The sequence below is a fragment of the Hippocampus guttulatus genome, chromosome 21 (assembly GCF_054856545.1).
Source record: "Hippocampus guttulatus isolate MCC_2025c chromosome 21, RoL_Hgut_1.0, whole genome shotgun sequence".
Classification (NCBI taxonomy): Eukaryota; Metazoa; Chordata; class Actinopteri; order Syngnathiformes; family Syngnathidae; genus Hippocampus; species Hippocampus guttulatus.
In genome coordinates, this window is record NC_141281.1 from 8,485,663 (window position 1) to 8,513,153 (window position 27,491).

General features: G+C 46.8%; 1 protein-coding gene across 1 annotated transcript in view; it reads right to left on the reverse strand.

Annotated features, from left to right (window-relative positions):
* LOC147187006 (cadherin-6-like) overlaps window positions 1–12,015 on the reverse strand; it is a 38,748-nt gene extending 26,733 nt beyond the window's left edge. The window contains exon 1 of the mRNA XM_086101570.1: window positions 11,882–12,015. The gene's annotated coding sequence lies outside the window, so the exon portion shown is untranslated. The remainder of the gene's footprint in view (window positions 1–11,881) is intronic.
* Window positions 12,016–27,491: the final 15,476 nt, after the last annotated feature.

Genomic DNA, 27,491 nt, shown 5'->3' on the forward strand with positions numbered 1-27,491 from the left:
CCAATGTCACCGGCTCACTTTGAGCAGCTAATCTTGCTCAGCAACTGGAAAAATGATATATTGCAATTTGACTGCCTTCACTTAGTCACGTTTGAGGTCAGCGCGTTTCGCTTGCTTCCTCTCGCGCCGTTAAAAGACTTGCGCTCGCCTTCTTTACAGCAAAGGTGACCATGTTTATTGCGGAGAAAGGAGTGGGGGGGAGGCGGGGTGGCTGGCAGGCAATCGATTTAAAGCGAGGAATGGTACATTTTAAACACGATTCCCAGGTAGACGTTTAAAAGCATTGCGGTGCTCTTGATTTGATGACCCCCCCCCCCACCCCACCCCGACGGAATTCTGATGACGTTCCTGTTCCTGCAGGAGGGAGGGGAAAAAGGGAGGAGGGGCAAAGGTCGTTTGGGCCGCGCTGTGTTCCCACTTCCTCTTTGCAATGCGTCCATGCGGCAGATTTGCATCTGCATTTCCAAAGCTGCCATTGAGGGGGGTGGGGGGGGGGGATAGGGGGCTTTTTGTTGAGAAAAAACCCAAAACAAAGGCGCACTTATGAAGAGGCTCGACTCGCCTCTCCTTCCTCCAGACGCCAATCAAACACTCCCATTCCTTACCATTTCATTAGGATATGCCACCACCCCCTCCATCACCCCCATGGCTAGACTATCGAATAAGAACCAAAATAAAAGACTTGGCTTGGTGACTGCGAACGCTGTTTACCAATAGCCAAGACGAAACAAGGGCAGGGAGTTGGAGGGCGGGGTCGGATGGCGGTGTGAAATCGCTGTCTGGTGGAATAAAAACGAGAGGGGGGGGGGGGGGAGAAGAAAACTCCCGTACTCAGGAAGACGTTCCACTCGCTCCCGCTGATTCAGTCTGGTCGTGTGAAACTCCCCTTCGCGTTTTCGGTGAAGAACCTACAACGGCTGTTATGACAAGTGCCAAGTTTTCAGTTTTACGGAGAAGCAAGCAAAGGCGGGGGGTGGGGGGGGGGGCTTCGACGGTGAGGCTGGAGTTTTACACTTGATGTTGGATGAGCTTGCATGTCAGATTATAAACAGGAAAAAGAAGACACCGCCACCACTGACTCGCTGTGGTTGTGTGAAACCTCCCCTCGTTGTTTTTGCGGAAAAACTCGCAACCGTCAAGGTGTAGTGCCAAGCTTCCAGTTCTCGGGAGGAATTAGGGTAAGGAGCTGGAGGGTCGGGGTTGGTGCAGAGCTATTGGTCCCATTCAGCACAAGATGAGAAAGGAAAGCCCGGCAAGATGTCGCAGGGGCAACACCAAGCGCCTGCCGACCTTCCCCGCCAACTTCCGAAGCCTGACCTCCGACTAGTTTTCGATGGCAGGAGTTTTTCCGATGAACCTCCGCTGCCCCCCGACGCCTTGTTTACGTCCACGCGCCTCGTCCGCTGATTTACGAGGGTCCGTGCATCCTCCGACAATTCTTCTCGGGCAGGCTCGGCGGACAAATTGAGTGGCTTGTCCTCCTCGCTGTTTCCATAAATAAAAACAGCCGCCTGCTTGCTGTCCACCGCCACTCCCCCCCCCCCCCCCTCCTCCCTTGGTCTCCCCGTTGAAAACACACACGATTCCCCCCGAAGCCTCGAGAGGCAGTACGTTGGGGAGGGGGGCGGTGAGGAGGAAGTAAACGCGCACCTCCAGCCACACGCCAATACGGTGGCCGCCATTTGACATTAACGTCGGATTGGGAGTTCTTCTTGAACACAGGCAAGAAGGTTTCACGCCAAAATAAAATCGCAACATCTGTCCCGGGGCCTGTGTGATGTCATCCGTCGAGTCACTTTACAGGTGGTAAAAATAAAAAACGGGGAAACTGGCAGTAGCTGAATGAAATGGAGGTTATATTGTAATTTACTGAGGTTAAAATTGTATGGCTATAAATAACAATGATTATTTCTATGATTATTATGGCACCACCCGCCCATCCTTTGACCTCCGGTGCGTCACCTAATCCCACTTGCTCCCCCATCGAGGCCCTCCAGCCCCCCGTCAGACTCTCTTAAAAGCCACTTAGAGGCTCCCAGGCCGCCGGATTGAATTAAAGCTTCGGCGAATCAAATTAGCGTTGGAGTGAGCGAAGTCTCGTCGGAGCGTCGGACGTCGCTTGTCGCGGGGTGACATCATGACCGCCTCAAACATTCCGGATCGGGTGCCTTGAATGCCAATTTAGATGGTCCAAGTGGAGCCATTTTACGATTTGCCCAAACCAGTTCACATCCAATATGGTGGATGCAAAGCAAGAGTTCAACCCGCCCATTGAGGCTTCTCTCTCCGTTTCTTTCTCTCTTTTTAGAGATATAGAATACTGTATGTCTGTAACCCTCGGAGCGGCGATTCTAATTAGATTATCATTATAATTAATACAAATGGAATGTTTAATGCCATTTTTCCATTTCAAAGAAAGTCCGGCGGCGGCATTGCCCAAGCACACAGTGAGATTATCCTCTGGCAAACAAGAACCCGAGCTTGCCTTCATTAGATCAAACTAGTTCTGAGCTCCTGACACTTGAGGGGGGGGGGGGGGGGGGCTTCACAGCCCCGCCAAGGCTACGCTGGCAGGACCTGCCCCACTTCCGGGGCCTTCCTGGCATCCTCGGTTGAGTCGTCCAGTTGCTTTTTTTTTTTTTTTAAAAGGACAGACTTGATCTGATCTGTGGTTCAGTCTCTGCTCCACACCGCCATCCAACCACCATATTGTCCTCGCCCTCCCCCTCAGCTGCCTGCCTTTGTTTCTCCAGAAAACTGGAAACTTGCCACTTGCCACAAACATTTGCAAGTTCTTCACCCCCCCCAAAAAAACAAGGCAGCTTTCACGCTGCTCGAGCGAGACGGCGGGGAGGGCAAAATGGCGCGGCGTCCACTGGACTGCCTCTTAAAACCGGAATGTCCTTCCGGGACTTCGTGGCATCATCAATTGAGTCTTCCTCTGGTTTTAAATCCACTAGACTCTGATCTGTAATCCAATCACCGCCCCACAACGCCATCCAACCCGATACCGCCGCCTCCCATCCCCAGACTCGCCCTACGGGACTCTCTCGAAAACTCGAAGCTGACCACATGACATGAACCGACTTCCCGAAAGCCAGCTAGGAAGGCTTCCCGCTTCCCGACGATGTCAGAGGGGAAGAAAATTGGGTTTCTTTTGCGACGGGAATGTCTTCCTGATTCTTGGCGGTATCATCGGTGGCGTCTTCCACTTGCTCTGATCTTTTGTCATTCTGCCGCTTGACTTCATTAACCCTCACGAGGAGTTGTTACTCCAAACGTTTCACAACTCCAGACAAAGCCGGCGGGGAGCCTAAACAGGAAACATGTTGTCGAGCGGGGCTTCATGAGACGGCGAGCGTCCGCTGGCAGGACGTGCCCCATTTTTTTTTTCCCCCTGCCCGCGACTGTGCCGTCAAAGCATAATTGGAGGCCTGCGAGACCCCCAAACATCCATTTGTCACGCGTTGCCCATCGAACCGGTGCGTCACGGCGCCTCCGAGAACGACCTTCCCTCAAAGCGGACAACTTTCGACGGCACGGGCGTGTGTGCGCGCGCGCTAGCTTGCTTGCTATTATTAGCTCAGATGTGCGCATCGTCACCATACCCGCGCGTGTCACCGCGCTGCCGTTCGACAGGTAGTTTGTTTGCCGCGCCTTCCATTTTATTTCCTGGCTTGTCAGCGAAGCGCAGTCACGGTGGAGCGAGGGAGCCCACAGTGACGCCCGGTGTGCCGCTTTCACTCGGGAGAACGGCGGGGTTTGAAAGAAAAAAATAAAATAAAAATAGGAGCTTTGCTGATGGGCCGCCTGTTCATTTACAGGAAGAAAAAAATGATAAGAAGAAAGTCACAAAGGCTTTTTGTGCACACAGTGGAATCCAGATATCATTCAGGAAATAGACAGGAGGCCATTATCCATAGGAGGAGGGGTGACAGGCCCGGGGGGGAAGAAGTGTGCGCACCAAGACAGCCAACCCCCTCCTCCCCTCCCCCCAAGCAGGGATAAGACTTATTTTTATTCTTTATTTTGAAAAGCTGCAGTGTTTCTGTCACACCCGTCATTCCTCCTGCGGGCCGCTGCAGAGCACAAGCAAATCATGCGCGCGCGCGCACACACACACACACACACATACTTTGTGGCGTCCGAAGCGACAACCTTCAGCATCGTGACCGCACACGGCAGGCAGGCATGACCAATCGATTGACGATTCATGTCCATCCCGTGCAACGAAATGCACCGCCCGTTGCAGCCCGACGAGTTTGCACCCTCAACAGGCAGCTGCCGCTATGGCAGGTGGCTTTGCGATTGGCAACACAGACCTGCCCAATCGATGATTGATTCATCCGCGTTTTGTCCTCTGTGTCAAATTTGCGGTGTAGAAGACGGACGGATGACTGAGCGCATTTCTCCGCAGGCCAGCGGCAAGGTCATTGCAGCCCAACTAGTTTGCAGCCTCAACATGCTGCCGCCGCTGCCGAAATGTGACATTCGTTTTCAATATGAGATCGCACACGATTGCAGATTCATGAAGTGCCAAGGATTCCCCCCCCCCACCCGCCCCCCTCGGTGAGGCCAAATTAAATCCATGCGTTTCACCGCAACCCAACCAGTTTGCAACCTAAACAGGCTGTGGCACCTTTACCCTCCGCTCAGCAAGGCAGCGGTGACGTAAGATGCTGAGAGAAAACCATTTCACATTAAAAAATAAAAATAAAAATAATCAGAAAAACGGAGGAGCTTTTTTTTCCCTAATGACCCCCCCCCCCCCCCCCCCCTCCAGGCGGGAACGTGACTCTCCGCTCCGCTGTGCAGCTGTGCTCATAGTGGACTCTCTGATCCCCTATTAGCCCGCTGTCATCCCTCGGTCAATATTACCCCGCCCTCACCGCCGCCACCCAAACGCGATGCGCCAGCTCCCGCCCGCGCCCTCGCGTCGGCCGTGCGCTCGCTCGCTTATTAACCGGCTGTCACGTTGAGCGGCCGGACCCCAGACAGCCGTTAGAGGCACCCGCCGTCCGCTCACTATTGGGTCGCTTAAGCCTGCGGGGCTTTGCACCGACAAGAACCCGGTGGAAGGGGAGTTGGGGGGGGGGGGGGTTCTGTGGACATGATCTAAACACACACACACTTCTGTACACACAAAAATGGTGCAAGGACAACAGAGAAGAGAGTTAAAGGATGGAGTTACACTGCTAGAGTGTCAAAACCTTGTCTCACTGCCGCTCTGGCTTGAAATCCCAATTTAAAACCCACACATAGAAAGCATCATCCTTGCTTGAAATCTTCCGACGCATTTCAAACCTTTTCTTTTCCAAACCAAAATATAAAATCGCGACTCTTGTTTGAAACCCGAATCTAGGTTCCAAATCTGAATTTGACCCCTGGAACTTTTCTTCTTGAAGCCTTAACCCTGACTCAAGTGTTCTACTTTTAATTTTGTGAAGCACATTGAGTTAACTTATGTATGAAATGCGCTGAATGTTGACCCAATCATGCCTTGAAAATCTAACCCGGTCTCACCCCACTAATTCAAAACCCCAAACCCACAAACCAAAACTCTGACTTTAAACTCTTATTGGTCACGCTAACTTAAAACACATTTAAGACCTGATTTAAAAACCCGAACCTTGAAACCGTTGCTTGAATCATTTCGAATACCGACTAATGTTGCTTATATTAAAAATGTCAACATGCGCAGTTAAAAAAAAATCATTTTCAAGTGTTATAAAAAAAAATAAAAATAATAATAACAATAATAATCAAAACCGGGTCTATTTCCGTCACGACAACCGGACTTCACCGAAGCAAAATGTTCCAATTAGGGGAAAGGTAATTTCTCTGAGTTGATTTGCACGCGCCGTGGTCACCTCTGCCGCTCAACAGGAAGCATGCAAACGTGAGCCGCAGACGCGCCCGCAGCCTTGCCAGACTTGATTAGATTTTGATAGTGATCTGGATCCGTGATTCCCACTATTAGATTATTACCGTGCAGACACACACACACACATACACATACATACACACACGTTGGATATAAGGGATTTCATTCCAAATCCAATCCAAAAGCCCCCCCGCAACCCCCCCGCAACACATATACGTGCATCGCCGGGTCAAAAAATCGATTTCACCTTAAACGGAAGACAGACGGATGCTCAGTCTCCTTGAGGGAAGTGACTCGCCTCATAGTTGGAAAAGGAGCTTTCCTGCACCTTCGGAAGACTTTTTTCGAGAGAGAAAAAAATCGCTTTCCTTAAAATAAATCAATAAATTAAATAAATCAGGTTCAATTTCATTTGACTTACTTCTCCTACGATTGTGTTCTTTTGTTTGTGGAAATTTTTTTTAACTATACCCTAAGATTGCAACTTTAATCAGCAAAAATACAACTTCAATGTTAAAAAAAAAAATAACATGTCCTCCCTCGGTTTCAAATTTTCCACTGTTTTGGAAAAAAAACCAATTTGGATTTAAAAAAAAAAAAATACAGTAGTAAAAGCTCTCTCTGGAAATAGACAATTTCTTCCCGCAAAAACTTTTCTTACTTTCTATGTAAAAATAACCCCCACGTTATTCTCTTAACATTATGACAAAAAAAAATCATTTTTACAAAACAACAAAAAAAAAAAACAACAACTTCATTCTTCTTAGATAATGACTTAAAAAATGTCTTCATCTCCTTTGCCTCACAGAGAAAATGCCGCCTCCATTTGTGCAGTCAGGAGGTGGATTAGTCCATTGCGTGAGAATGGGCCAAGAACTAAGTACCCACCATGACAAACGCAATCATTAAAACATGCTTTAAAATGCCGAACAAAATCATTTATTTGTCATGACAAGTTTGTGCGTTGACTCCAAAAAAAAAATGGCATCCGTTTTTTTATGAGATGTTTTCGGGACGTTTCGCCTCGTTTGTTGACGCGTCTTGCACCTGAGAAGACCGGCAGCCCGGCTGACAGTCGGTGTGCAAGTTGGAGGTTGCGGGGGGGGGGGGGGGGGGGTTGGCTATTGGCAGCCACTTCTTCAACATTGGCTGCACGTTGCCACCTCCCACCCAAAAGAAAACAAAAATCCAAAGTGATTGAATTCTCCAAAGCGACTGTAAAGACAAACGTTGATCTTCAATTCTTCCAATGTGCATGTGGGTTGCTCAGTAGGCGGCGCCGGGGCCAGAAATTGACCCACTGTTACACTATTTTGGCCAACGCCTGTGATGAAACCATTGCGAGCTGTTTGGCATTTACGGTTCTCTGATTCGTCGTAGACGATGACGCGAAAAAAAAAATTCCCCGAAAAAAATGGTACTTTTTCCTCAAATGTTTTTATTTTTATCCCCGAATTTTTTTTTTTAACACCAGACAACTATCTTAATTACAAATTACCTCAGCACAAATACAACCATATCTTTAAAGAAAAACAAATCTGACTTTATTCCCGTAACATTCAAAAACATTTTTCTCAGGATTTTTTTTTAACTATAACATCATGAATCACCTTATTCTCCAAAAATTTGGCATATTTATTTCATCGAAAATCTGTCTCAATAATCTTGAAGAAAAATCAACTTTATTTTTGTAAAAGTAAGATTTAATTCTTGTAAAATTGTCTTCTTTTTAAATGAAAATAAAAATTTTAAAAAGTAGTTTAATTCTTTGAAATTGATGATTTAATTATTTGGACTTTTCTTATTTCACAAAATAAAACAAAAACGTTCTTCTTGAGGGACTCCAACTTTTTACCTGAGCAAATATGACCGCTTCCATGCACTTTATTTCCACAAATTTAATTTTTTTTGCCATACTTGCGTTCAACTTTTTGATGGAGCAGTTTTTCTTCAAAAAGAAAAAAAATCAACCTGCTCCCCGAGATGTAGAAATCAATCCTAAATGCTAACGCTAAAGCGACTTGACAGCAACATACAGCATGACATTATCCCAGCTCATTGCATTATCTTCTAGACGTTTTCCACGAGTGGAACTCTTTCAATTGACTGCATCTGCACGATCCTGCCAGCTTTCGCCGGCACTGAGCGCACACACACACACACACACACACACACACACACACACACTCTCTCCAGCCAGTCTCTTTGGAAATAGATTTAGGATTTGAACGTAAGTGCGCCACAAAGCAGGAGAGCTAATGAGGCATTGTTGAGCTAGGTGTGAATGGTGGGATCCGTGCATGTTTATCTTTTTACCACATGGGGAGACACAAATGAGGCTTTTTTTTTTTTGCAGTGGGGGGGGGGGCATTGAGATTTAGGCGGACTCGCCGCTGAGCCGTTGTCTTGGTCGCCATCCAGCCTCGAAATCCCCTCAGCGGAAGCCGTTGCGGCCACATTGCCGTCAAGTTCTCGCGGCAAACGCGAAGGCATAAACGCATCAAGCCATCCCAAGTCGCGACGACTGGCGGGCCTAACGGAAAACAGAAGCTTTCCAGGCAGGGTGGAGAAAAGGGGGCGTGGTAAGAAATCGCGGGGTGGGAGCCCTCGAGCAAACAAAAATGGCGGCCGTGCAATGAGGCAAGTGTGCCACGGTTGAAAAAATGGCATCACCAAGATTCGACACAATAGTCTCAGGGAGAAAGAAGCTGTTCATTCGTTGCTCCAAAGGGGCAGTTTCGTCATTTTGGGCAAACTGTGCATTGCTAGCGTGTCGGGTGCGCTACTGTGTTTTTCGGTAGTCTGTAACATGCTGGTTCTGGTTTTTGGGAATGTAAAATGACACCATTTTGTTAGCAAGTTAGCTTGGGAAAAAAAAAAAAAAGAATTTCTCCTTGCAACACATAATTTGAACAAAAGGTGCTTTCCTAGCATACTGGGTGCGTGATTTTTATTCTCAACAAACTGTCACCCAACGACATGTTATTTAGCTCCAAAGTTACACAATTATCAGACTACACATCTCCAGATGGGTTGGAAAAAAAAATCTTCATGCATGAACCATTGCATGCGCGCCCACAACATTCTTAGCAAAATTGCCATCCCTATAGTGTCGGGTGTGCGATTGTTTTACTCAGCAAACCGTTACACAATGGCACTTTTGTGTGTGTGGGGGAGGGGGGGGGGTTAAGCTCCAGTGTTACACAATTGTGATACACCACAAGTCAAGTTAGCTTGAAAAAAAAAAAAATTCTCTATGCAATTTCTCGAGCTATTTGGATGCAGAAACGCTTAATTTTAGCCTAACACGCATCCCTCACTTAGACGGTGTTTTATAGTTTTATGTGGTGGCACTTTGTTTTTTCTTTCCTTTTTTTTTTTTTGAAGCTCCAAAGTTGCAAAATTTTGCGACCGCAGAAGTCGAGCAAGCTTAGAACAAAAGTATCCACACGACTTCGCCTCTACGGGAACAACTTTAGCACAGCATGGATCGCTAATTCAAAAAGATGCGTGGGTGTGCTCTCGGTTTGGTCAGCAAACCGCGACACGTTGGATTCCCACCTCATCGCAGCTCGGGTGTGCGACTGTTTTCTCAGCAATCAGTCACATAGTGGGACTGCTTTTTTTTTTTTTTTTTGGGGGCTCCAAAGGTTTCACCATTCACATTTCATAAGCCAGGCTAGCTTGACATTTCTCACACAAAGCAAGTCCAGATGTTTTGCCCTGGTCTCAACAATCAGTCATATGCTGCTGCTGTTGTTTTTTTTTTATTTTTTTAAAAATAATGCCAAAGTTGCACAACTGACACCTCATAAGTCAGCCCGGCATGGAATTTTTCACACAAGTCCAGCTCGGCTGCGCTACTATTTTCCCTCAGCAATCCGTCACATGGTGATGTTGTTTTCTAGCTACTGAGTAAAACGCTTTCAAAAGTCGCTTCAAACTTCGAACACCGAGACTCTTCCTCTTTGTCTCGTATTTCCCTCTTGCTTCCCTCCATTTTTTTTTTTTGTGTAATTCGTCACTTGATAGTGCTTGAGCAAACAAATGTACGTCAGCACAGCGCCAGCCCCCTTGTGGTGGCGCTGTTTTGTTTATATATTTGTGTTCAGCGTGCACAGTTCTGACAACCCATAAAAACCGTCATGCTTGAAATTTCTCACTAAAGCCCAGTGTGACTTTTGGTTACGAAATGTTTATAAAGCAAAATTTCTTTGCTTTTGAAATGTGACCTTTTGTGCAGACCTTTCGTCAGGTCATTGTCAAAACTTGAACAATATCGAAAAATGGCGTGCGTCTCACATGTTCAGACCCAAAGGCCACACCCCGAAATCCGCCTTTCAGTTGCTAAGCTAAGACCGGATATTTCGGAAAACAAGCTCGCTATGCCTTAAGGGGCTATTTATGTCTCCAAAAGAATCACCATCCACTCGCTCCAGAAAAGTCAGGGGTGTGGAGGGGGGGGGGGGGGATTCTCCCCCACGGGGTGACGGGCGGCGGCCGCTGGGATTTTTGACGTTATTAGCTTCAGATGTCAGGGCCACGCGGCGGCGGCGCGGTGCGGCGGAAAGAACATCGGCCATCATCGCAAACGACGTGGCCCATCTGGAGCGCACATAACATCATCAAGTTGGGGTCAGCGGTCAGCCCCGTTGCCGCCGCTGGGTACGTGCCACCACGGGTGACGTCATGGCCCCGCGGGGGGTGGGGGTGGACGGGCAGATGGAGACCTTTTCTTTGGAAACCTAATCTGCTGAGTTGGCGAGATAAGATGCAAAGTGAACATGGTGTCTTTTAAAATCTGCTCTAAAGGACGCAAATGGCTCCGATGGCGCTTTGTTGTTTCCAGTCACCGCTTGTCACATCAGTTTTTCTCGCTTACACACACCTACTGTATCTATACATACACACACTCTGGACCCAACATGCCCATATGAGCCTGTGCTATTTGCAGCCCCCCTTAAATATTCAGCACCTGCCGTGTTCCCCCACTCGTCTTTGATCAGCCTCCGATTCCACTGTGCCCGCTTTTATGTGCAGGCATCAAACCGGCGCAACCCGCGCTCTGCGCCTGCCCCCCGCTCGCGCTCGTTTCCTCTCCCCGGGCTGCTGGCCATGGCCAGCTCCACAACAGGCAACTTGTGTCCGCACCAGGGCGAGGAGGAGCTGAGGAAATAGTCCAGCATGTGTCCAGTCCTCATTAGTGTGTCAGTGTGTGCCGCACCAAATCGCAATCCCAAATTCATCTTCACAGTCGCAACCCCCACCAGGGGGTGACGCGGTGTGGGGGGGACGGGGGGCGAAAGTTACCACCTGCAAGCGGCATGGAGAAAAGCCCTCGGCACCATGCCGGTTCCCTGAAGCTTCCACTGCGGCCAGTTTTTAGATAAAAATAAATTCAATCTAGACACCGGACATCACTTTTCAATGCGTAGCTGTGTGTTTCATTCAACTCTTAAAATCGAATTTCCCAGTCCGAACTGGACGCCAGTCAACAAACAAAAAAAGACAAAACAAACAAACAGGCCACCGCATCGCGTCAGCGGGCTCCGCCTGCACCGGAGCGTCGCACCCTCACTGCAGGAGGGCCGGTTAAGAGGAACAGAGCACCCCCCCGTGAGAGGGGCGGGGGGGCGATCAGTGGATGTGACCCAGGCTGCGCGATGCGAAGTCCCCCCCCCCCCCCCCCCCCCCGCGCGATAAAAGAGCACAAAGTCGGGCTCGTGTGCCATCGATGAGCCGCGCGGCTACTCGGGAATCACTTTCGTCGGGGAGAGTCGCGGGTGAAGTGAAAGTTTAAATTAAACTTAAAAAAAAAAAAAAAAAAAAGCTTCAAGTTATTTTGCCGATGATTCTGAACGAGGTCGTTTTGTTCCACAAGCCCGATGATGACACCCCCCCCCCCCCAACCCCCCCATTGAGAGCAGCGCGTAATCATAACGCCAGGCCCGACCGATGCGAGCGCACACAAACAAAGCCGAAACGAGAGCGTCTCACCTGGGCACGGCGGGAGGAGCCGCGGCGGCGGGGATGTCGGGCTGGAAGAGACGCGGGCGGGGAGAGTATCCGATTGAGAGCGGCCGACGTCGGCCGCGCGTCCGCAGCAACTGCGTCCTCGCTGTGCGGATGACACGGAGGCTGAGGGGACGCCAGCCGCCCATTGGCTGTCGAGTCCCCGGCACCAGGCGGCGGGGAGAGAGGGGGGTGACTGAAAGAGGGATGGAGGAGGAGGAGGAGGAGGAGGGGGAGGAGGAGGAGGAGGAGGAGGGAAGCGACGGAGAGGGAGGAAAAAAAAAGACGGCGTTCCAAGTTGAACGCGACTTTCGCTCTCATTTCATGTGTTCCTGAGAAGCAACAAGCCACTTGATAAATGTCACCACTCGCTTTTCTTTCTCTCATGTGTATATATTTTCTGAATTACTCTCGTATATTCAGGTGGGACAAAACATTTGCGATTAAAAAAAAACACTCAAAAGACATAAGTCCTTTTATTTTGTTAGTTGTGTTTTTTTTAAATCTGAAACCGACAAAAAGTAATGGTTTTTCATTAGGGCATAGTAATTTGTGCTATTTTGGATGCTCGTGCCAAGATTTGTGCTTGTTTCGCTTAGATTTAGCTGTGTGTGTCCTTTGGATTTTGTTTCCACCTGTGCTGGTAAAGCTGGTTTCTTTGTTACTTGCCTTTGTTGTTGTTGTTTTTGATAACTTGGTTGCTATTGTATTTCGAGGTTTCCCTTGTGAAGAAATTGACACCCTGCATCCCTGCCCCCCTGCGAGTTGAGTTTGTTTGTTCCACAACACGAGGAAATGGCCACCAAAAAAATGGGCGCAGATTACCATCTTTCCCTGTAGCTTGATTGAATCGAGCCAATTAAAGTGCTCCACTAACTTTTATTGAGCAGCTTGTTTCAGTTATGGATGGCATTCTTCAGGGTTGCCTACTCGGACTCCTTTGGTTTGACCAATTTCACCACTTTGCAATCGCCGCGGGTCAATGACTTTGTTTGCATCTTTAGCGATGTTTACAGTCGAGCTGCTTTCATTTCGGGAGGCCGATGACGGGGTGACGAGGCACGGGTGTGCCGGCCAGAAATCAGATTAGCGACCCAACATGTAAACTGCTGGGTTAGAGAGTAATCAAACTAATGCAGCTCATCACTGCTTCATCCAGCACGCGCTGCCTCCACCAGATTACTGCCCTCTAATCTCTTATGTGTGTGTGTGTGTGTGTGTGTGTGTGTGTGTGTGTGTGTGTGTATGTGTGTGCGTGTGGACATATACATGTAATGAACTCTTAAGCGCTCTCTTAGCGGACTAGAAATAAAATGTTTATGAGCGGAACAAGTTGCGGATGGAAATGAGGTTGGGGGGGGAGTATTGTGTCGTCTTCAACAATCGACCATGTGCGACCTCAACGATTGCTGCTGTGCGCGAGAACTGTTTTGCGACGCAGATATGGAGCTGCGAAATTTGACAAGGACAAAAAAACCCTAACATTCGTATTTATTTATTTTTTTAAATGAAATTATCAAATGTCATTTCACCTGATGGGAAGCGCAGATATCTGCGGCGGGGATCAGACGACGAAGGTGTGATTCCTTTGGAAAGTGTTGCTTCCCGATGACAAGATAAGGAATGCTATTATCACAAGAAAGCAAAGTCATTAAGTTGTGATACGTGCAGCATAATGAAGTCGAGATTTAGAGATGCGCGGCGACAACTTACTTCATTGACTGCACAGATAGGGAAGATCATTTTTCCGCAAGTCTGCCAGGGGGAGTTTCGGGGAGCGGACCTCTGCCAAGGCTTCGGCATTCCCGCCAGTGACCAAACTGGAAATATCCGCAACAGACAATCAAAGAACCAAAAAGACTGTGTATTCAAACATGTGAATTTGATTTGATGTGGATTTTGCGGTTCAGTGTTTTTCTGTACATTGGCACTCGAAGGAAATCTGGATCAAAATTAGTTTGACATCGCAGCGTCTGAATGACCTAGCAAAATGATCTTTCCCGATGGAAAGTCAAGTGATCAATTCTGAATCTTATTTGGATTAAGAAATTCACTTGAAGTGTGCACAGGTTGAAGCGGATTAAATTCTGGACAATGGCACTAGGTGGTTCAAACCGAATTGAATCTGGATCAAAATCAGCTTGAAAGCACAGTTTGAATGACTCGGCAAAACGATCTTCATAATCTCTTTCCCGTTGGAAAGTCAAGTTTTCAATTTGGAATCCTATCGGGATTAAGAAATTCAGTTGTTGAAGTGTGCGCAGGTTGAACCAGTTTAACTTTTTTCTGGACAATGCCACTCGGTAATTGACACCGAACTGAATCTGGATCTAATTTTGTTTGACGTAACAGCATCAAAACAACAACAAAAATAATCCGGACTTTCATTCAACGTCCCGTGGGAAAACAATCTTCACCCTAACTGGGATTTCCCATGGTGACCCTCAAGTAAATGTTCCAATCTGGATCCGATCCGGTTTGCGAGTCATGTTGGAAAGTGCGAGGCGTGTCGTGTCCTGACAAATGAGGTCAAAAGTTGACGCCGATGCCGTCGCCGGTGTCTTGACTTTCTTACCTGGCTGGAACTTTTGGAATCTCTCCAAGCGAGCACTTAGCCAGCGTCAATGTCAGGAGAATCAGCCTCCAAAGACGACAGCCCCGACACGCGACGGCCGCGCGGTGACTCCGACGACGGGAACGCCTGACCAGAGTTCAAGGCCGTGGAGGGAATTTTGGGCCCGATCCGGATCGGCGGCGAACAATAAACACAACCCACAATCAAATTGTCCCACGTGAAATCATGTAAACACAAAGAGTCTTTTCCCAGGGTCACACTGTCACCATTTTTCATCTTTTATTAACTGCGCAGGCAGTGTTTTAACCTTCTCATTGTGTTTGTTTCTTAGCAACAGCACTCTTGGGTCAGTGGAACCTGCTCTAAACTCCGCCCCCTCACCCCCCAAAATAGAACATGGAAATTGAATTTCTTTAACCTTCATTTTATAAAGGACATAAATAAGGTTATCCTCACGAGGGACTCAGCAAAGTTGTTTCCATCATCAAAAACAATTGTTTTACTTTTGGGTAAAACCCAAAATATTCAAGGAATTAAATACATTTGAAATTAAATAAGTAATTAAATAAAATAATAATTTTAAGACTAATTTAATCAAGATATTTTTTTAAAATTAAAAATAAATTCCTAAAACATTTGAGTCCAAAAAAATGGACTGATCCAGTACTTGGATCAATCCCCCCCCCCCCCCTGCCCCCCCCCAAAAGGGTCATTTTGGACTAAACAACCCTGAAAGTTCAGTCAAATTGACCCAAGTAGCAGGTTCGTCAATTTTTTTTTAAAATTCAAATCGGGTTATTTTTGACCCACTGTTTTTTAGAGTGCATTTGTCATGCAAGTGTAAAAAGAAGCTCACCAAATCAGAGATCACTCACAGCCTCACTAGCCAGTGAAAGGGTTCAGGCGCCCAACCCAAACGTCTAAATTTGAGGTCCACAACACACGTGAGACGTTTTGTTTTGGAGACTTTCACGGTCTTTCTTCCGCGGCCGCGTTCTTGGGGGAATGTTGTATTATTCTGGTGTTCCACTTTATCTCTCAGACGCTGCCCAGGGGGGACACGAAGGAAGAGTTTCGGTCGGCGACGGCCTCCGTGTGACCCCTGCGGCACAATTGGGTCGCCTGTCACGAGCGACGTTATTTATGATGACCTCAGAATGTACATGCGACATAAACGCCCGGGCGTCTTTGTAAAACCTCAGCCTGAGATTCGGCTGTGACTAAAAACTCAAGAACTTGTCTTGAAATGTGAGGTGGTGTGTGATGATATATATATATTTTTTTCCCCCAAAATCTTCTCCAAGTCTTCTGATGTAGCAGTAGCTGGACAAAAGCGTCCTTGCGGTTCCCCAGACATGATGTCAGGGTCAAAAGTAGCGTTTCTAATGCAAGCCCCCGCCCCTAGAAAGAAGGAAAAAAAATGGCTAACTGAGTTTGGTTCTGCCCGCCTTTATCTCCTTCATCCATCATCAGGCAGCTCGTAGGAAAATATCATCCCCCCTCATTGTGTTGAGCAACTCGTGATTTTGCCGACTCCGGAGGGGTGGGGAGGACAAAGGCTTTTTTTATTTGGTGGTTGTTTTTGGTGGGTTTTTATTTTAGCTAGCTTCATTTTCTGCGTATCGAGGTCAAACCTGCAAGGGATACTTGTGATCATCAGCTGTTGAGGCGGGAAAAACACAGCGGCTATTCAAGCTATGTCGCTTTGGGGAAACGCGGAGGAGATGACGCAGCTTTTTTATGGTGGGGTGTGTGGGGGGGGGGGGATGTTTGCGGTGATCCGCGTTGGCGTTCCCGGCCGCGCATCGATCTCTAAGCGGGTTGTTTGTAGCACGGGGCCGGCCGCGTTCTGAAGGTGCTCCGATCGATTGTTTCCGCGTCCGTCTCGAAGTCTTCCAATTAAGCGCGTCATAAAGTCAGTCGCATTCATCACGCGCTGAATGAGACCTCATTAAAAAAAAAAAAAAAATAGTCTCCTGGAAAAGTACTTGTCCCTCAATGTGACTTCACAAAATGAGCCTTTAGCATGTTTCAAACCCTGCCTTGCCCCAAAAGTTTGATTTGACAACCCTAACCTCCGTTTGAAAACTATTTTTTTTTAACTTATTAAAACCAACCCTAACCTTAGCCGATTGAAAACCCAACCCTATCTGGAAATGGCTAAAAACCTTATTTGGAATTAGCTTCGCAAATGTCAAAGCCGTCAGTCACAGCAGATTTAAAACGCAATCTGGAAAACTGAACCTGAATTGAAAAACACTTATTTGAAATCCAAAAAGCAGGCTTTGGAACCCTAACCCCTAGCCAGAAACCCTAATTTACACTCCCCGCAAAATTTGAAACCTTAATCTTGGCTTGAAAGCCAATACTTGCAACCCTATTTTGAAAATTTAACCCTGCTTCAAACTGGAACCCGACTTGCAACCCTCAATTCGAATACTTCCATCTCGTTTTGAAACCCCGATCCTGCCTTGAAACCCTAATTTGAGAGCCGAGCCCTGTGATCAAAGATGAATTCAACTTTGGGACCCCTCCGCAGATCGCGGCGAGCGCCGGGGATGACGTTCCGTGCGAGGACGACGGCGCACGGGCGGGCGGCATCGTCGTGCTTGGTGGCGGGATTAAACGGCGCAGATGGACATGTGAGTAAATCCCCCCCCCCCCACCCCCTCCTCTGTGATGTCGTACATTCATGCGCTCGCCTTGTTCTCATCAATTTAGCGACGCGCTTTATCTGCGCGGCTACAGCTTGTCAAATGACGTGATGAATTCAGACAGAGGTTGAGGGGAGGGGCTTGATCTTATTTCTCTCTCTTTTGCGTAATTCTCTTGCTATTCGCAGCAACGCTGAGGGTTTCTTTTCTTTTTGGGACGACCGGGCCGAGGGGGAGGATGGTTTGATGATAATTTGAGAATCTGGGGTTGTGGCGCTAATCCGGCAGCATTACACTTCACAGAGGGATTAGTGAGTGACAAGTCGAAGTGAAACGGGAGATGTAAGGGCCTCTTAAGCCGTGTTCCTATTAAAAGCCGCGGCGCGCTGTGACACCGCGCAAGGCGAGCTCGGCTGCGCCCTCGCCGGATGCTCGGGAAGAAATATCCTCGCCGCTCCCTTCGCCCCGAGCTTTATCCTCCCATCATCCCCCTTCATCACCCCACCCCCCCCCCCCCCCCCCCCCCGGCCCATAAATGCTCCCTGGCTCATGGCCATTTCTCCGTCTGTCTTTCTTTTCCTTTTTTTATTTTATTTTATTTTTTAAATCCGCCGTCCTCGCGCTCTGCAAACGATTTCTACTTGCCCTCGTTTGCGGAAACGTGCGCCTCGGGAAGATGCTTTTTCCGGTGTACGCGGTGAAAAGGATTGTGGATTGTGTCTCCGTGGCAACCGCATAACTTCTGATGACTCAGCTTCGCATTTTTTTTAAATGTATTTATTTTTTTCTGCTGCTCACTTCAAGAATGATTACATTTGATGGCCGCGTTGCTCTTTTCAACAGCGCGCGATCATAAACGCCGACGCGGACCGAATAAATCGTAACGTTGACGCCGCCATGAAAATGAGACGGAGCTCAAAACGTACGACGCGTTGGGTAGCGAGGTGTCTTTTCGCGACCCCCGCGATATTGGATTCGGGAACCCCGATGGTTGGTTGCCATAAATGAAATAAATGGTAGCCGGTGGATATTTCATTCCCATGTTAAAAACATTTGACGACGGCAAAAGTTGTGTGCTCGGTTTGAATGATCTCAGGTCGCAGCGCATGATTCAAAGTGAACTGTTCCGACCGCGAAAATAATGAAACCTGCCAACGATTTTGAAACGAAATTCTTTACACGATGCCTGTTTATGAGCAATGTGCATCTAATAGAATTTTCCAGTGACTTCACAGCGGGAAGTCCGTATACATGAATCAAACACACACACATACACACACAGGCGTGCAGGTTTAAAACGAGGAAAATGTCCAAACAAATTTGTTTTCCTCCGGCACTGACCTGGATATGCGCGGCTTCTCTTTCCCCGCGTGCATCCCCGGGGAGGCGAAACGTAAATGTTCAATCGCAGGTAATTAACTTCAGGCCGACCTGGGGAACCCTCGCACCGGACGCCGCCATCTTTGAAGTGTGACGCTGCATTAGGGGGCCGTCCCGCAAGGAACACTGTCGGTGTGGGAACGTTATTTTGAAAAAAACAAAAAAAACCACACACAGGGGGCTTGCTGGGGGCTTGTCCCACTCTCATGTCATCACTGACACGCAGTTTAAATATGTCACTGACATGTGACGCGCGCAACACGCCGAGTGGTTTCTTCAGTCTCGGTCTGCTCGGCAGCTTTGTCTCTTCTTTTTGCCCCGGAGTGTCATGTGTACTTTTCATCAACGCAACCTCATTCAAACGCGCACACGCGCAAACATTAAGGCGGTATAGAGCTGGATCAGGTCCTCAGTGTCAAATATGTGCTCGAGGCAGCCCTTTAGCGAGAAGTAGCGGAAGCTAGCCAAAGCTGTGTTTGCTTTTGTTTCGATTGGTGCTTCCGAATGTTTTTTCATTGGATGGGAGTGAAATACAACTGAAATGTAATCTTCAAACACGGAGTGGAGAATACCTCGGCAGAAATGCTTTGGAATTTGGATTTGACCCTCTGTTTATGTCGGCTGTTATTCGGATGAACCCTCCTGTTGTATTTTGCTAGCCCAAAATGGCTGCTTCGAAACCAACATGGCCGATTTTCTGTTCGAATTTTGGGTGTGGGTCCTTGAGGTTATTTGGTCCTGCTATGATGCATACCCAACATTGACACAATCAGTCAAACTGTTGTCTCTTTAGCTAGTTTGTAGCAAAGGCGCTAACAAAGCTGGCCGTAATTTCCAGTCGCTTGTTGCTAGGCAGTATTGGTGTGACCCGGTCATGACCGAATGTACTTTTAAATGCCAGAGACCAAAGTTTGAAAAGTTTTCCTTGAGACCTCTAGTACCCCTTTACAGTGCATAACTATTGAATACCGAACAAATGAAATCCATTTGTGGTTGCTTGCGGCCGTGCATAATTAACGTGGCAAAATTTGGAGTATTTTATGATTTGTCCATTTTTTTGGGGGGGGGGGGTTCCCAAATGAAATAAAATAAATAAATAAATGTCATGATTCATGGTACATCGACGCATATGAAGAAATATCTGTGCCTCGTTCGGGTTTGCTTGTTGCTCGGCAGAATTAATGTGGCACATTAATAATTATTGTCTGATGGACTTTGCTTTTTTTTTTTCTTTTAATCCAGCATGAATCGACAGACAATAAATCTTTGACATGATTCCTAACACAACAACCCAAATGAACGTGACATTTTCTGCCAGCAACAACAGAACGGGTTGAGCTGTGTGTTGCTAGGCAGGATTTATGCGGCATAATCACATTCACACCTCCATTTAAAAAAATTGAATAACATAAAATATTCACTCTCCCTACTCATAATTATAAAATAACCACAAAATGATGAGGTTTTCTTACCATCTGTTGGGGCACTGCCACAAGCCGCCTGAGCTAAAATGTCCACAAAACAACGTAAAAAAAAAACACATTTAAAAAATAAACACTGGAAAAAGAAAGTATAATACTTGATTTCCGGTTTCTTTATTTTTTGGGAAAACAAGAGAAAAGGAAGATCTTTTTTTTAAATGTTATCACACGCAGGTGATAAATGCATCGCACATTGATGTATTCAGATATTTCGCAATCAGCGTTAAAGCATCACTGACTCACTGCCACCTGTTCTCTCACACAAACACACACACACACACACACACACACATATATATGTTGCAGTGATATATATATATATATACTGTATCTATACACACACACACACGTATATTTGCTTAACGTGGGTGTGGGGATGACATTTCACCATCGCCAACGAATAAAAGAAGGCAGTGTTGAAAGAGAAGATAAGAATGTTAAGTGCATAATTTGTCATTGGAATTATTGCCCAGGAAGAAAAAACAAGCTCTTTTGGAAGCACGTTTGTCTGACTGCACATGAAATATTCATGCAGCAATGAAACACAGTCGACGCGGTTTGTCGCGTAACACGTCGCAAGGAGCCTTCGAAAAACAGCTGACAGTGAATACTACCTCCAAATAAACGTACATGTTAGTTCTGCTCTCATTTGTCACAACAACAACAAATATATGGGATTGTACAGTCAGTAAAAAAAAAAAAAGTTACTTTTGGCATTTCAAGAGTATGTCAGCCATGCTCATGCATTAGTTAGCTAGCTAACTCGGCTAGCTACATCAGCGTGATGTTTTATATGGGACATAAACTTTCTAGCTTTTTTCAACTTTATGAAGTTGTAAATAGATACAACGTATGGATGGATAGATCAATAGATAGATAGATATGTATGCCGTATTTAAAAACACGACCAACTGTATGTCAGCCATGGATATAGCTTCAAGCTAACTGAGCTCTCTGCTAAAAGTGGCACTGGGACCTCATTACAACTCTGTTAGCGAAGCGTTTCAAACAGTAAATTGAGATATAAATAGTCAGTGTATAAGTAAACGTAAAGTGATTTAGTATGTACGACAACTGTGGTGCATACTGTATTTGTTGAGTCTTTCTATACCTGCTATCATGTAAACAAGCCCTGCGGGCTCGTTTAGCATCCTATGGATCAAGATGAGGCCTAGGCTGATACAAGAGCGCCAAGACAATCAAAGCAAACTAATACTATAATGCACAGAGGCGCGAGGAAAATCAAACTGCAATCCAATAAGTCAGAATCATGTATTCAGTCCACAGAGTATCTGCAGACGTCTCCCCGATCTAATAGGTGTATTGAAATTTGATGGCGACAAAGCGAGCACCTGGAACGAGAGGAGAGCAGAAAGTGAGGTCTGTCGCTGCAGTAATTATCTGGCTTCACAGTCGGATAATTAGTCCATGGGTGAAGGTGGCGAGCGCGGAGGAAAGGGAGGACGACGACATTGTTTAGCCTCAGACGCGGCTGGACGGGAACAAAAATTCGGCCCTTGAATTTTTGGCTCGGACCGAGACCTCAGAATTAGCGAAGCACAACCGATTAGTAATTTACATCCAGGTTCCCAAAAGGATTTTCATTTGACTATTTTTCCAAACCCAACTCTAATTATTGTGGTGAGCTGTATATCCGAGATGTTAAATGCCCCTGTCGTCTGTCTTTCCTCTTCTGGCTTGACGAGACAGGAAGAGAGGCGGAGCTTCGTCCAACTAATAAAGTGACACGTCGAAAACGTACTAAATACAAATGCTTCATAGTCACGTATGACAGCAATAAGTGAAAAGAAAGTGCTGAAGTTGGCTTCAGGCACGCTTCCAACTAAATAAATGGTAATAGTCGTATCATAAAAAAAAACAAAAACAAAAAAAACCCCAAAACAAGAACAATAGCAGCCTATTAGAAATTTACAGCTATTCATTACTTGAGATGGCGGCAAGCAAATCTAAAATATGGGAGGCCGATATAGCGTCGATTGTTAATTTCGGGCCATCGAAGATGACGGTAAAGGTGATAGACTGGCCAAGGATGTCTCCAAACCAAAACCCAATTGACCTTAGCGGCACTTTCATTTGAGTTATGCTTGCATTTGTCGCCAGTTGCTTTGAAGGGGACAGTCATTTTACGAAAACGCGATGGTGCCTTGAGATACAAGAAATGGCCACAATTGCTCTGCAAGCTTACTTGTTCTTTGCAGAGGATAAAGAATAGCACATATTCAGATGGGTATTTGGGATTGTTGGCCTTGACGGACGTCTGTGTTTAATTTTTGACGATGAGCGACCCCTCTTCAAACTTCCCATTGTTGTTCCGGCATATCGGCGGCGTCTATTCACCCGCGCAGAACTTTTGCTCAAAAGTCATCCAGTTGAAAGAGCTTTTAAAAATCAGCATAAAGAATCTTCCGACATCAAATCGGCGCAGGCAAACAGGAGCTCGGCGGTTGAAAAGGGCATCGCCATCCAAACGGGAGACGAGTCGGCGCGCGGCGTCGATCAATAGCGAGCACCCCTTCCGCGCCGCGGATCCCCCGCATCGTTAAATGCGCCTCGACGCCCCATCTGCGACGGCGCCTTTTATCTCGCTGACACGCCTTCTCCGCTGACATTTACATGAAGGCCGTAGGACGAGATGGGAAGCGGCCGCACCGAAGGGAAAAGAAAAAGAAGCGCCGAGCCTGCTACGCCGCTACGCACTCATTAGCAGAGCTTATCGTGCATTCTGTTGAACGCTCACAAAGGGTTCTGATACTTTGACTTAAGAGTGCCCCCAACATATGAATCTCTTTTCCGATTTAGAAAATAAAAATCTGGGGGAGGGTTTGGAAAATTGTGAAGAAGAATAAACCTCACTGCGTTCTGATCGAAAGCTCAGCAGCGCAAGGAAAATGTTGCAAAGGCTCTTTATGGATATGTCCACTGCATGCACCACATGCATGAATCTGCAACCGAATTGAGTGCGTGACTTTTTGATAACACACAAATGCTATAATTTATTTAACAAAACAATTCATTTGTAAATTGTATTTTTAAAAACAAATTGTTTAATTAAATAATAAAATGTCATAAATGGAAAAATATTTCATAAATAGAAAAATAATTACATAAAAAATAATTGAATGGATAAAATTAAACAGACAGATCATTTTGTGACATAAGTCTCATCACTATTTTATTACTTCCCCCAAAAAGTATCCACAATTGACGCATATTTGTTTTTTTTTTTACTCGTACTTTTTGGGACAATTTATAGTCAATCAATGACCAATTATTAAATGAGATAAATGAATTAAAAAAGAATGATGAGTCTGAAATGATTTTTAAAAAAAAATCCAAATTTAGAAGAAATCATGCCTCACTCAAATATGTGCAATGCATGAAGTGCTGCCTCCGCGAATGAAAAGAGTTCCCCTCCCCCCACATGGTAAACTTGATGTCTCCAAATTATGCTTTTGTGCCTCTATTTTCATCCATCCATCCATCCATTTTCCGAACCGCTTAATCCTCACTAGGGTCGCGGGGGATGCTGGAGCCTATCCCAGCTGTCTTCGGGCAGTAGGCGGGGGACACCCTGAATCGGTTGCCAGCCAATCGCAGGGCACACAGAGACAAACAACCATCCACGCTCACATTCACACCTAGGGACAATGCTAGAGAGTTCAATCAGCCTGCCATGCATGTTTTTGGAATGTGGGAGGAAACCGGAGTACCCGGAGAAAACCCACGCAGGCCCGGGGAGAACATGCAAACTCCACACAGGGAGGTCGGAGCTGGAATCGAACCCGGTACCTCTGCACTGTGAAGTCGACGTGCTAACCACTGGACTACCGGGCCGCCCCCCTCTATTTTCAACACCTTCCAATTGATCATATGGGGTGGAAAAAATGTATAAAATTGACAGAAAAAAAAGCATTCTCGTGCATGGCAACGGAACGACAGCACAAGGAAAACAAGAATTCTGCATCATTAGCTTCCTAATTAGCGGCGTGATCGGCTTGGCAACCGATGAAGCTTCATGAGAAACCTCATTAGCCGGTGGCATGCGTCACTGCTAAATTACACGTTGCGTACCCACGTTTCTGTTGCGCAGCTATCGGTATGTTTTCTCATCATGTGAATTTTAATTTTTAATTTTTTTTTTTGTATATTTAGTGTTGTGAAAGTAAAGCAAAAAAAACCCCAAATGTCAATGGACATCTTTGGAATGAGGAGTCGTGCGTGTGCGTGCGTGTGCGCTGGCCTGTCAACCTGACATCACACCGGGCGAGCTCGTTCCATCAGGACATTGCGGACGTGAGGCCGACACCCTAACAAGCAAAAAGTGACAAGAAAATGTGCGCCGATTCACCTAGGTAGAACGTTTAGGTGCCCCACTTTGCATCCCTGCGGCTTTTTATTTTTACTTCCTTTGCCTGGCGACACTGAGTATTGATTTATGGGTGACGGCGATGTTTCAGACTACAGGAAGATATGTTTATTTCCTCACGGGCAATAGACGGAAAGTCCAACTACTACTTTTCGATTAGCCATTTAAGTGCGTTTGACTCGGGGAAAGGTAGACATAGACATGCCTCCTTTGCAAGCTATACAAATACATATTACTACTTTCCTATTAGCCATTTTAGCACGTTTGACTTTATGAAAAATACCGTGTCAACTCAATGCAACATTTTTTTTGACTATTCGAGCATCAAGACAACAAGCTTGGGCTGCCAAATACCGAGACAACCTTTGTGATCGGCGTGACAACAACAGCCGCCCGTGATGAAGCTTATTAAGCGTCGCCGTGACATCACAGTTCACGAACCCGCTCCCGGGGCGGGAAAGAAAGTGGAGGCCTGTCGTGATCTTGAAGCTTCAACAGTGAGCATCTCAAGTGTGACGGAGACAAAAGGAGGAAGAAGAAGAGGAGGACGAGGAGGAGGATGACAGCCCTTCTCCGTGCCGAGATGTCGCTCTAGCGCGCTAATGACAAACTCAACGAGAGCTTTGAAGAGTCGCGAAGATGAGAGGTTTGTTGACGAGAAGATTAGGGTGAAGCCATCTTCAAACTTTTTCCGAACAGCATCGAGGAACAAACGGGGGCGGGGGATGGGTTGATCTAGAGGGCAGGTGAGGTCAAGGTCACTGTTTTTGTACATCGCAATTCGATTTTCATATCTTGAGAAAAATCGAAAAGAACTTTGACGTAACGACATACACGGTGAGATGCAGCAAAAATGAGAAATGCTCATGATAATGTTGCGTCGGCTCAAAGCGAGCACCCCGCGCCTCTTTTTCGTTACGCTCTAACCTGATAACATGATAAGTTGTCCGCCGTCGTAACCGCCGTCCCTGAAAGGGTTAACGGTCTCTCGGATGGCAGATGGAACGCATCGCTCGACCAGTCCGCAGTGAGCCAGAACAATGACACTAATAAGGAGAAGTGCTCGAGAAAATGGATGGTTTTTTAGGAACCCTCAAGTCCAATCAGTGGGTTATTATAATTATTATGATTATCGGAGCTCGAGAGACAACGTGCCCCAAGAACTCCGGAGAGGGAAGGAAGGTGGTCTATCTTTTGCCCCGACAAATCAACCTCTAGTTTACGACTTCCAGGCGAGATGGAGGGAAGCGCGGCGGCTAACCTCAGTGACGAAGGCTCCCCGCAGCAGACGCCCTTTGGAATTCCCGCGGCGGGCTGCAGATGCCGTTAAGTACCGCTCGCCGTCCGACGCTGGGGACTGATGAAAGCGTCCACCTCCGCCACCCCGGCGTAGGCCCGCGGTGGACCGCGGAGAGGCGTCGCCGACGAAGGCGGGCCATGTGGCGGCCACGTGCGCGCCGGGTTTCCGCGCCTGACAAAGAATATCATCGGGGGGATAATTGGGCGCTCTTACGGCGGCGGTAATTGCGCACAGATTGTTTCAAGTGAACAAAAAGGAAGCCGCCACCGTCCCCCGGAAAATGCACGGCAACCACAACAATGGCGACATTGTCGCCGGAGCACAACGGCAATCTTCCTCCTCCTCCTCATCCACCTTCTTCCAGCTGCTTTGGGCCTCTGTCTTTGAGAGTCGGGTGCAAACGTAAAAAAAAAAAAAACCCAACAACAAAAAAGAAATTAAACATGAATCCCATCGGCTTCCGTGTGCTCGGAGAGCTCAGCTGCTCAGCAGGAAGTTTCAGAAGTATTCCTTTTGTTGTGCGCGCACAATGCGGCGTTCTTCCGCCAAGAATTTTCGGCATTCTTCCCCGCACGAGGTTTAAAAAGGCACGTGTGTCGAAAACTCAGGATCCGAAGGGACAATTCTGGCCCGCCACGTCATTTTCGAGTGTTCTAGCCCTTTTTCGCGATATTACAAGCTTAGCATGAACTGAACATTCCCATTTATATTTTGATGTCACGAGTTTGCCTGACTTCGGTTTTGAAAACTTCATTTTTATGAAGAATGAGTACGATGAAATGCAGGGACGAGTGTGTGACTGCAGTCATGTGTTGACTTCATTAATTAAATGATTGTCACAGTCCCAACGGCCCTCTAATTCCGATGGAAGTCGTGGGATTCGGCTAAATCATTCGTGAAATAGCAGACGATGACGAACTGGACTTGTATTCCGTTGAATCAGATCAAAATGAGACAGAAGTCCGTATGGGACATTTTCGGTCATGAAGATCTGAGTTGTCAGAGTGCAACCTTGCGAAAGCGGGAAGTCAGCATTTTTACAGTTTCGACCAGATGGTACTTGCTAGCTATCTACTGGGTTGTCGTCCCATGATTACGCCTAGCGCTTTGCTCTTCTTATACCTTCCGGAAAACTTTTGGTGAACTTGCTGCCAATCCGCGTTGATCAACACGGAACACTGAAGCTAATTCAAGTTTTTGTGGGGTCTAGGTGGCAAGGGCTATCCCGCCGCTAAATAGTCAGGATTTGGCAACTCTTCATTCATAGCTACAATTTTGACAAATGAAGCATTCCGTCATTTGTTCCAGAAGCTGTAACTGCTCTCTGAAATCTCCTATGTGGCACCTGCTACGGTTTGTTCTTGTGTCCGAAATTGGGGGATTGTGCTAGCGTAGCAGTACAGCACGGATGATGTCCACCGATGGGCCCCAAACACCGGACAGGTCATCTGCTCGTTCCAGATATCTAATTCCATCTTATCTCCACGGAATGCCAACCATGTCCAGGATATTGGATGTGTTTGCCGGCGATGTCTTGCTCGACTTTGCCTTTGGTCGCTGATGAGCTGAGGGAGACTCATTCCCGCACCAGATTTAGTCCGCTGATTCGCAACATCTTCCCTCCTAAAAGTCGCTGCCTCCTTCTTCTCCCCCGAAGCTCATCACGCAATATTCGCTACCACCACCAAAAAAAAAAAAAAAAAAACTCAATGGAAACACCGCGTGGAATCTCACTCATCAATTACCGGTCTGCGAGAGGGAACGTGAGAGCGTGCTGAGACTTGTATCTGAACGGACAAACAAAAAAACTCCATACCT